This window comes from Typha latifolia, chromosome 5 (genome assembly GCF_019914945.1).
Source record: "Typha latifolia isolate L0001 chromosome 5, TyphaL0001v2, whole genome shotgun sequence".
NCBI lineage: Eukaryota > Viridiplantae > Streptophyta > Magnoliopsida > Poales > Typhaceae > Typha > Typha latifolia.
This window is the reverse complement of record NC_133090.1, coordinates 8,460,763-8,472,548: the sequence shown is the minus strand read 5'-3', so window position 1 is coordinate 8,472,548 and position 11,786 is coordinate 8,460,763.

Genomic DNA, 11,786 nt, shown 5'->3' with positions numbered 1-11,786 from the left:
GTAGGAATCGGCTAGTCCACCATATTCTTGATCTTTCTTGGATCGGCTTCAACTTCTATTGCTGAGATTATATGTCCTAAGTACTCCACTTGTGGCTCTCCCGACACTTTCTCATCTTGACTTTTAACTAGTTTTGTCGCAAGATATTCAACACCTCACGCACATGCTGCAAGTGCTCACTCCAATTCTTGCTATACACTAGAATATCGTCAAAGAAGACGAGCACGTACCGATGCAAGAGCGGGCGAAAAAGATCATTCATCAGCCCTTCAAAGGTGGCTGGTGCATTGGTGAGCCCAAACGGCATGACTCGGAACTCATAGTGGCATCAAGAGTTCGGAACGCCATTTTGTTTCCGGGTCGACGCGGATTTGATGGTACTCCGCTCTTAAGTTAAGTTTGTTGAAGTAAGCCGACCCTGTGAGTTCATCTAGCAACTCCTCGATCACCGGTATTGGATACCGGTCTTTGACTGTAATTGCATTCAAGACTCGGTAGTCCATGCAAAATTGCCAACTCCGTCTTTCTTTCGAATTAGCAGCGTCGACGATGAGTAGGCACTTCTACTCGGTTGAATAATCCCTTGCTCGAGCATTTCCATCACCAATTTGCTAATCTCTTCCTTCTGGACATGCAGGTACCGGTAAAGCCAAACATTTGCTACTTTAGCCCCTGGAATGATCTGAATGCAATGGTCGTTCCGATGGGTCGGTGGCAGTCCTCGAGATTCCTCGAAGAGATCCTTGAACTCCTGCAGTAGCTCTTGCAGATCAGTGGCTATTTCCCTTGGTGGTGGATGTTCTGGTTCAGCAACAACCATTTGCAATAGTAGAGCTCGGTCCCCTGCACAAGGAAAGCCCACAAGCGGTTGCAATGTCAGCGCTTGCCGCAGTTGATTTCCATCCAGCAGCACCCTTCGATCATTCCTCCGAAATGACAATGTGAGGTTTGAGAAATCAAATGACGGGCCACAAGCTTTGAAGCCATTGGGTCGCCGAAACAACGTCGGCACCTCGCAAGGCCAACGGATAAAGATCCAATGTGAAACATTGGCCTTGCACCTTCAATTCCACACCTCCATAAATAAAATCTGCTTGCAATGTGGTGCCATCTCCAATTGTCACATCGAACCCTTTCATGGGTTCCGACTCGAGCCCAATCTTCCTAAGTAGCCTCTTGTCAATGAAATTGTGGGTGGACCTTGTGTCGATCAAGATTCTTACTGTGGTTTTCTTGACTACACTGTTTACTCGCAAAGTCTTTGGCGCAGCTGTCCCCAAATAGGCGTGGAGGGAGATTTCGGCTATCATGTCCTCCACGGGTTGCTCCTCAGCTACTTCTCCTTGATGTCCAGCCACACCTTCATCTTTAGCTGAAAACTCATCCTCCGCATCCTCCAATCCATCTATTAGCATCACTGATCCCATTGGTTTAGCTAAACCAATGGGATACTAAAGAAAGAAACACGCAAACCAAACCAAAAAAAAAATCAATCCAAAGCACAAATCCCTAAAGAAGTACGAAGATACTCAAATCTCTGTAAATTCAAAGGTTTTGTAAATAGATCACCAAACTGTTTCTCTGTCTCAACATGTTCTAGTGCTATTGTTTTGTCTTCAACTAACTCGCGTATAAAATGATGTCGGATATCAATATGTTTTATATGCGAGTGTTGAACAGGATTTTTTGATATATTAATATCACTCATATTGTCACAATAAAGCACCATAGTATCTTGTTCAATGCCGTAATCTTTGACCATCTGTTTCATCCATAGTAATTGAGAACAACAACTTCCCGCTCCAATGTACTCGGCCTCTGCAGTAGATAAAGATATCGAGTTTTATTTCTTACTGTGCCAAGCAACCAGATTGTTTCCAATATAAAAACATCCACAAGATGTACTCTTTCTATCATCACATGAACCTGCTCAATCAGAATCCGTGTATCCAGATATGATAGCTCCCGAGTCATAAGTAAACCAGATACCTAAGTCAACTGTGCCACCGACATATTTTATGATACATTTCACAGCATACAAATGTGTCGACTTAGGTTCAGACTGAAACCTAGCACACACACCGACGCTAAATGCAATGTCAGGTCTACTAGCAGTTAAGTACAAAAGACTACCAATCATGCTCCTATATAGTGTCTGATCGACACTTTTTCCTAAAATATCCTTACCTAGTTTGGTAGTTGTACTCATAGGAGTTCTAGTATGTTTTGCATTTTCTAAACCGAATTTAGTCACAAGATCCTTAGCATACTTGGTTTGAGCGATAAATATCCCTCTTTCTAACTGAGTAATTTGAAGTCCCAAAAAGAACTTCAATTCACCCATCATGCTCATCTCAAAATGACTATGCATAAGATCTGCAAATTCCTTAGCTAATGATCGACTCGTTGCCCCAAAGACAATGTCATCCACATATATTTGTGCCACAACTAAACTCTTGTTTGACCATCTAATAAATAATGTCTTGTCCACTCCCCCTCTAGTGAACCCCGCATCCACTAAAAAAGTGGTCAACTTCTCATACCAAGCTCTTGGAGCTTGTTTTAGCCCGTAGAGAGCCTTTTTCAGTTTAAACACATGAGAAGGAAATTTTTGATCTTCGAAACCTTTCGGTTGTTCCACATAAACATCTTCATTCAGAGTATCATTGAAGAAAGCACTTTTAACATCCATTTGAAACAATTTAAATTTTAAGTGACAAGCAATAGCAAGCAGTATACGAATAGATTCTAATCTATGAACAATAGCAAATGTCTCATCAAAATCTATACCCTCAACCTGAGTATATCCCTGTGCTACGAGTCTAGCTTTATTTCGAACTATATTGCCATGTTCATCACTTTTATTCTTGTAAATCCATTTTGTTCCAATGATGTTCACATTCTTAGGTCTAGGAACTAAATATCAAACATCGTTCCTAGAAAATTGCTCTAATTCCTCATGCATAGCATTAACCCAAGAATCGTCTAACAATGCTTCCTTCACATTTTTAGGTTCAAAAGAAGATGTATAACAAGTAAATGATACCTCACTTTGGATTTGTCGTCTTGTCTTAATTGGTTCATTCACGTCTCCGATCACTTGTGACAGTGGATGATTTGATTTCACTCTGGCAGATGGTTATGGTATGTTGCAGTCATCTTTGTTCATTTCAACTTTGTCCTCGTCCAGATTCTCAATTTTCAGATCAAGCTCTTTTCCTATTTCTTCGTCATATGTATCTACAGAAATAGAAATAGGAGTAGCTTCAGTTAAATCAGTCGTGGATTCATCTCTCATAACATTAGCAGATTCTATAACAGTAGAAGTGTCAAGATTAAATACTCTGTAGGCTCTACTATTATTCGAATACTCCAAGAAGATGCCTTCGCTAATTTTAGTGTCAAATTTAGTCAAATATTCTCGATTACGCAAGATATAACATTTACTACCAAAAACTCAAAAATATTTAACACTAGGTTTCTTACCTTTCCAGATTTCATAAGCAGTCATTTTTGTACCTGGTCTTAGATAAACACGATTTATCATATGTACCGCTGTATTGATCGCCTCCGCCCAAAACCTTTGAGTAACCTGTTTATCGTGAAGCATAACCCTAGCCATTTGCTACAGAACTCGGTTCTTTCTTTCAACAATCTCATTCTGTTGTGGAGTTATAGGAGCTGAAAACTCATGTTGAATACCAAGAGAATCGCAAAATATAGAAAAAATTTTATTTTCAAATTCTCTACCATAATCAGAACGAACTTATGAAGCCTTTTCTCACAAGGTGACCACTTTATTCCTTTGCTCGGCAGGGATCCAGTGTGAGGAAGCTACGAAGAAAGCTTGGTGCATAATGCAAGGCGATACCGAGATCGTAGACTTGGATAAAGTTGTTGCTGTTTCTTTTTTGTACCTGGTCTTTGATAAACACGGTTTATCACATGTACCGCTGTATTGACCTCTTCTGCCCAAAACCTTTGAGTAACCTTTTTAGCGTGAAGCATAACCCTAGCCATTTCCTGCACAACTCAGTTCTTTCTTTTAACAATTCCATTCTATTGTAGAGTTATAGGAGCTGAAAACTCATGTTGAATACCAAGATAATCGCAAAATATAGAAAAATTTTCATTTTCAAATTCTCTACCATGATTAGAACGAATCCTAACTAGGGTTGTAGATTTTTCATTCTGTAATTTTAAGCATAGTGATTTAAAAACATCAAAGGTTTCAGACTTCTCACGTAGAAAGGCAACCCAGGTATATCTGGAGTAATCATCGACCATTAAGAATATATACCGTTTACCTCCAAGACTTTCCGTTTTTGTTGGACCCATCAAGTCCATGTGAACTAATTGAAGCAAACGGTCGGTGGAAGCTGCATTTACCTTCTTGTGTGAGATCCGAATTTGTTTTCCAATTTGACATGAACCGCACACTCTTTTTGACATTTCTTTCATCTTAGATATTCCTCTTACCACTTTTTATTTGGACAGAGTAAATAATTCCTTGTGATTCACATGTCCAAGACGTTGATGCCAAAGATCTGCAATGTCGAAAGAGACACTGTTACATTTCAGTTTATGTGACATTCCAACAAGATAACAATTATCCGATGTTCTAGATCCATAACATATAACATTACCACCATGATCTAGAATAGTACAATAATTTTTGGAAAATTTTACCTCATAATCTTCATCACAAAATTGACTGATGCTCAGAAGATTTGCTTTCAAGCCCCTTAACATAAAAATATTTTCAAGAATAGGAACCCCCGAAGAACTTACCTTTTCTTTACCTATTACCTTGGATGAATTACCATCTCCAAATGTCACAACTCCCCCTTCATGTTTTTCAAGATTAGAAAATAACGACTTGTCACCCGACATATGTCTTGAACAGCCACTTTCTAAATACCACAAATCAGAATTTAAAGCTTTCAAAGCTGTATGCACAATATAATATTTCAATCACTTTTCTTGACCCATATGGCATTTGTTTTCATCCCATAAATGAAAGCAATTCTATGTTTTTGTACTTCTCCTCAAATTGAATTCTTTCTAGTTCGATTACCTTGAGTCGTTGATGTAGTCTAAGATTATTTTTCTTGAGTTTAAATGACTCCAACTACAGGTCATTATATGCCTTTTGAATTTCATATTCATCTTCCTCAGCTGGTAACATATCTTGATTATCTGTACTATCAGTATCAACAACAGAATTAATATTAAGTAGAGAAGAGGCAAAAGTAACAAAGTTTTCTTTGTCTTTTCCATAATCATCATCAGATTCATCTTAGTCATCCCAAGTAACTTTCATAGCTTTACCCTTCTTCTTAAGGCGATTAGGGCATTCTTGTGATATGTGTCCAAAACTAGAACATTCAAAACATCGAACTTTATTCTTAGAATTCTTATTTTTCTGTTTGACACTATTGTTGCTCACACCTATATTCGAACTCGCGGTATTCTTCTTTTTCACAAAGGCTTTGCTTTTCTCAAGCTTTTCAGCATTCAACTTGTTTGGCTTCCGAAAGAATTTATTAAACTTTTTGACGAACATGACCAACATCTCAACATCTAAATCACCTTCATCATCAGACTCCTCTATAATTTCTTCAACTGTGGATAGAGCAATCCCTTTGGACTTCCTCGGTTTTGAAAGACGAGACTCAAATATTTGTAGATTTCCTACCAATTGTTCAACTTTCATAGAATTGATGTCCTTACTTTCCTGAATAGCTGTAACTTTTGCCTGAAACCTCTCTGGAAGAGACCTATGGATCTTACGGACAATTCTGTTTTCAGTAATTTTCTCTCCTAGGTTGAAACTAGAGTTGACTATATCACTCAGCTTTGCATAGAACTCATCAAATGTCTCATTCTCCTCCATACCCGCGTTCGAACGCGTTTGTGAATGCAGCTCTCGGTCTGTGTGAACGCAAGTACCCGCATTCGAATGCGTTTGTGTACGCGGTCTGAACTCAATAGCTTTTCTCCAATAATTTTGCAATTCTTCAAACTAGAGATATTCTAGACTTGTATAAAGCTCATATACATGTAAAAATACACTTAGAATATTTTATACACAATTGCCAATAATTAAAAACCTAACAGATTTTGTACACAATTGTATTTATATACTTAATTAGTTATGACATGGTATCTACATTTCATTATATAATATTGAGGATACATTCATGTACTCATTCATGACATGATACTCCTATGTAATTTATATTATTCAGTACATGATTTACTCTCTGTTTGGCTGATGGGATATGGTACCAAAAGATATGCTATGATACCAAATTGATTGGTTCTTATACCAAAACATAGGTTACAGAAAATTATGAAACAAATTGGATGAGATTCATAACTATCTGATCTACAAATTTTGTATTTATGCCCTTCACAGATTCAAACTCCAACGGGGACAAAAACATGGAATAACGTGAGTGATGGTGGTGGTGACGGGTGGAGTGGATGTGAAACGATTCGAACTTTACCGATGTCGTCTTGAGCATGAGTACACTTTAGGGGTGTCTTTGTTTCTTGTTTTAGTGTTTAATTCTTAAAAAAATATATTTCTTGTGAACGCCTCCATCATGTTCGCACATCTAGAGAGTGCGAAATATGCGTTCGAATGCCGCATTCAAACGCTGCGTTCGAACGTGCCTGCGAATGCATGCATCGCGTTCGCACATACAGGGATCGCAAAATGTGCGTTCGAACGTGATCGGGCGCGTTCGAATGCGGTCGACGAAAATTTGTTGTTTAAGGGTTAATAATTGCCATTTTTGAATTGTTTGGTTAGCCTCTAAAGTTGTGGATGGAACCATGGAATTATTATTGAATGAATTGAGTTTTGGTCTTGTCTCCTTCGTCTTCTTCTCTCCCATTCTCTCGTTCCCCGGTGTTGCCGTTTCTAGCCTCCCTCGACCAGCTAATCACCCTAGTCCCTTAGGGGCCCACTCCTCCTTCTTCTAATCTATCTATCACTTTGCCCTAACCCTTCCATCACCCAAAACTCTTCCACCACCATTTATTCACCGGTGCCACCCCATTAACGCCAGTCCACCAACCTCTACCATCACCAAGAATTTCGTGCCTCTATCCACAGATCCTAAGATAGACTCTCCGATGTTCATCCACTAATCAGATGATATCTCGAGATCCCAACATCCGATTAATTTAAAACTTGATGTTTTAGAAACCACTTTTCTGGGGCTACAACATAACAAAATCTCACATTGATCTAATGGTGGCATCCTTTGAGATCTATTTCCAAAGTTCCGTATTAGATCTTGTCCATATCTGAAAATCGGGATAATTCGAACGCGCCTGCGAACGCCTGCATCACGTTCGCACATATAGATAATGCAAAATGTGCGTTTGAACACGATTGAGTGTATTCAAACGTTGTCGGCAAAAATCTACTATTTTAGGGTTAATAATTGCCATTTTTGAATTGTTTGGTTAGCCTCTAAAGGTGTGGATGGCAACCATGAAATTATTATTGAATGAATTGAGTTTTGGCCTTGTCTCCTTCGTCTTCTTCTTTCCCATTCTCTCGTTCCCTAGTGTTGCCGCTTCTAGCCTCCCTCGACCGGCCAATCACCCAAGTCCCTTAGGGGGCCCACTCCTCCTCCTTCTTCCAATCTATCCATCACTTTGGCCTAACACTTCCATCACCCATAACTCTTCCATCACCATTTATTCACCGGTGCCACCCCATTAACACTCGTCCACCAACCTCCACCATCACCAAGGATTTCCCATCCACGGATCCTAAGACAGATTCTCCGACATTCATCCACTAATTAGACGATATCTCAAGATCCCAACATCTCATTCGCCTGAATCTTAATTTGTTGGAAAGCTCTTTTCTGGGGCTTCAACATTTCAATATCTCACGTCGATCTGATGGCGGCATCCTTTGGGATCTATTTCCAAATTTCCATGTCAAATCGTGTCCAGATCTGAAAATTGGGATAGATCAAACCTTCGCCAAAAGGGGAGATCGTATCAAGCTGGTATTAGAGCAGAGATCATATCAGAATGTTAGGGTTATAGATGGGTGTGGAGATGAAGGTGGATTGTGGATGTGTGATACACTTAGTTAGGATATTTTCTTATTGCATTAGGAGTTTATTTTCATTAAAATAAAATTCCTGTAAGTCGCGTTCGAACGCATGAGGGATCATGTTCGAACGCCCTTGCGAATGCCTGCATCAAGTTTGTAAATACAAAGAATACACATTGTGCATTTGAACGCGATCGAGCAAGTTCCAACGCCCACGTTCGCACATACAGAGAACATCTTTTGGTGCGTTCGAACGCGATCAGACGCATTTGAACGCGATCGAAGGGAATCCTCTACAATTAGGGTTTCATATTATTTTAGGACTTATTGGCTAGCCTCTATAAATATGTGAATAGTAGCCAACTTTATTATGAAAGTGGATTATTAATCACATCCACCATCCACCTTCACCTCCATATCCATCCATAACCCTAACATCCAGTTCACCCATCACCACCATCATCACCCACGTTATTTCATGTTTTGGTCCCTGCTACATTTAGAATCTATGAAGGGCGTCAATCAAAAGTTGTAGAGCAGGACGTAACAGATCTAACCCAATTGGGTTCGAAATTTTCTGACTAAAGGAGAATATTTGACAAATATTTTCTCACAGTTGCGTAGACTGATTCCTATAATATATTCAGATCTTGAAGGAATTATTGCATAGCTCATCTTTGGTTCCATATTTTATCAAATTGGTATCAAAGCTTAACAAAGTGGTATCAGAGCCCTATCAATTGGTATCAGAGCTGATCAAATTGGTATTATCAGAGCAAGCGAACCTCAGACCTCTATTAATGGTTGATACAAGGAAGTTGACATCAACAAGGAGACATATGGAGAGCACACTGACAAGGGAGGACTCTATCCATGATGACCTCCATTAATGGTTAATGCTGCTACATTAAGAAAGATGGTCCAGAGGACAACCATATTAGAGTACCAAGCTGACTTTGAAACAGTCAGTAGTCGTTGTGAGCCACCGTGACCCGAACGGACATTGATGAGTATATTTATTTCAGGACTACGGGATGAGATACAAGAGGATGTTCATGCTCTATGTCGTACTACTCTTGAGGAGGCCTTTGAGAAGGCCGTGAGGATGGAGCAAAAACATAAGGCTCTAATGATGGCAGCAAAAACCAATTGGGGCAATCTAGATGGGCGGTTTGCACCTAGAACGCCAGTTGGAAATTCTGCGATTTTAAAAACAGCGGTTGTGAGTACTAGGCCACGACCACCTTTGAGACATTCTTCCAATGTTAGAGGAGGCATAAGACCCCCCATTCGAACTATCACACCTACCCAGGTGGAGGAGCGAAGAGTGAAAGGCCTTTGCTTTCGATGTGATGAGCGTAATGCTTATCGACGGCCATTAGTGTTCTAAACCGATCGGGAGTGTGATGCTTATCGACGGTCTTGAGGAGGATGATGATGCTGTTGATGATGGAGAGTGTCTACAGGAGGTCCATGAGGAGACCGTTGTGGAGGGCATAGAGAAAGATATCCAAGCTAAAATATCGATGCATGCATATTCAGGTACCTCCGCGTCGAGGATGTTACGAGTAGACGGACTCGTTAGAAATCATTGTGTGCACATCCTCATTAATTCGGGGAATACACAACTTTCCAAACGAGAGGTTAGTGAGGAGATTAGGTTTGTATGCTAAGCCAACCATGGGATTTGATGTTGCTATAGGAGACGGCACGAAGCTTAGGGCAGAGAGGACACGACATCATTATGGACTTGTATTCGTTGACACTACGAGGAGCGAATATTGTCCTTGGTGCTCAGTGGTTATAGAGTTTAGGACCGGTCACATTTGATTTCCAGAGCATATGGATGAAATTTAAAGGAGTGACAAAGATATGCAGCTGGATAGTGTTTGGTCTTCACCGATTCCTGCAATGCAGCCTTTGGTAGGGCTACCTTGTGCGTATAATTTGGCCTATCTTTTTCAGTTAGGACCAATAGGAGATGAGCCTCAAATGAGTTCAGGTACTAACATTGAATTGTCTAATTTATTAGATAATTTTTCTGGACTGTTTGAGGAGCCACAGGAGTTGCCACCGAGGAGAGCAGCGGACCATCGCATAGAGATCGTACCCAGGGCTGCACCAGCGAATGTAAGGCCATATCAGTATCAACATGTGCAAAAGGAAGTTATCTCAAAGATGGTAGCCGAGATGTTGAAGCAAGGTCTCATTCAACCAAGTCATAAATCATACTCATCCCCCATGCTATTGGTGCGAAAAATGGACGAAACTTGGCATTTCTATCGACTATCGGGCACTAAATGCTATTACCATCAAGGACCGGTATCCCATTCCAATTATCGAGGAGTTGCTAGACGAGCTTGCAGGGGCGACTATATTTAGTAAGCTTGATTTGAGGGTCAAGTATCATCAAATTAGAATTCACCTAGCAGATGTGCCTAAAACTGCATTTTGAGCGCCGAACAGGCATTACGAGTTCTGGGTGATGACTTTTGGTCTCACCAATGCTCCAGCTACCTTTCAAGGCCTCATGAATGATATATTTCGGCCTCTCTTGCGAAGGTATGTCTTGGTATTTTTTGACGATATTTTGGTGTATAGTAGGACTGACTTGGAGCATTGGCGGCATTTGGAAGATGTGCTGAATTTGTTGAAGCAAAATTAATTGAAGAGTATCAAAAGTGGAGTATTTAGGCCACATCATTTCAGTAGATGGATTGCAGCATAAATTGTTGGAGCACTTCCATCAAACTCCAAAGGCTGGTCATGAGGGTGTCTTGAGGACTTATAGGAAGATATCTCAGAGTTGCACGTGACCAGGATTGAGGCAGGATGTGAGGAATTTTGTCTGTGCTTGCGAAGTCTGTCAAAGGGCTAAAGCAACCACATTAAAACCTGCCGGATTACTTCAACGTTTACCTATACCGGATCGTGTTTGGGAGGACATTTTTATGGATTTTATAGAGGGTCTTCTGTTGGTACATGGTTATTCCATTATCTTTGTGGTGGTTGACAGATTGAGCAAATATGCACACTTTTCATCATTATCACATTCGTTTTCAGCCAAGTCGGTGGCTAAAATTTTTGTTAGAGATATTGCTCGATTACATGGCATGCCACGCACGATTGTCTCATATTATTTTAGGACTTATTGGTTCTAGATTTTTTAGATTGCTGGGGACTTGATTGAACTTTAGTTTGGCCTACCATCCACAAACGGATGCCAAACCGAGGTGATGAATCAAGGCATTAGTAGTATTTGAGGTGTTTTGTGGGAGAGATGCCAAGACGATAGTTGGAGTTCTTATCGTGGGCAGAATGGTGTATGGATGTAGAGCTTTGACGTTACACACTTATGATCTATAGGCATCTACTGATCATACGGAGGTGGACTTAACGTTGATGGATAGAGACGCCACATTGAGAAGGTAGTGTACTCATCTTAAACTTGCTCAAAACTGCATGAAGCAAGTTTATGATCGTAGTCATAGGGAGCAGGAGTTCGACATCAGTAGTTGGGTGTTGTGAGGGTGCAGCCGTATCGACAGGTGACCTTACGTCCGATGCGTAACCAAAAGTTAGCACATCGCTACTTAGGTCTATTTCGGGTGTTGGAGCGTATTGGTCCGATTGCATATCGTTTGGAGCTGCCGGAGGGGTCGAGAGTGCATCTTGTCTTTCATGTTTCATTGTTGAG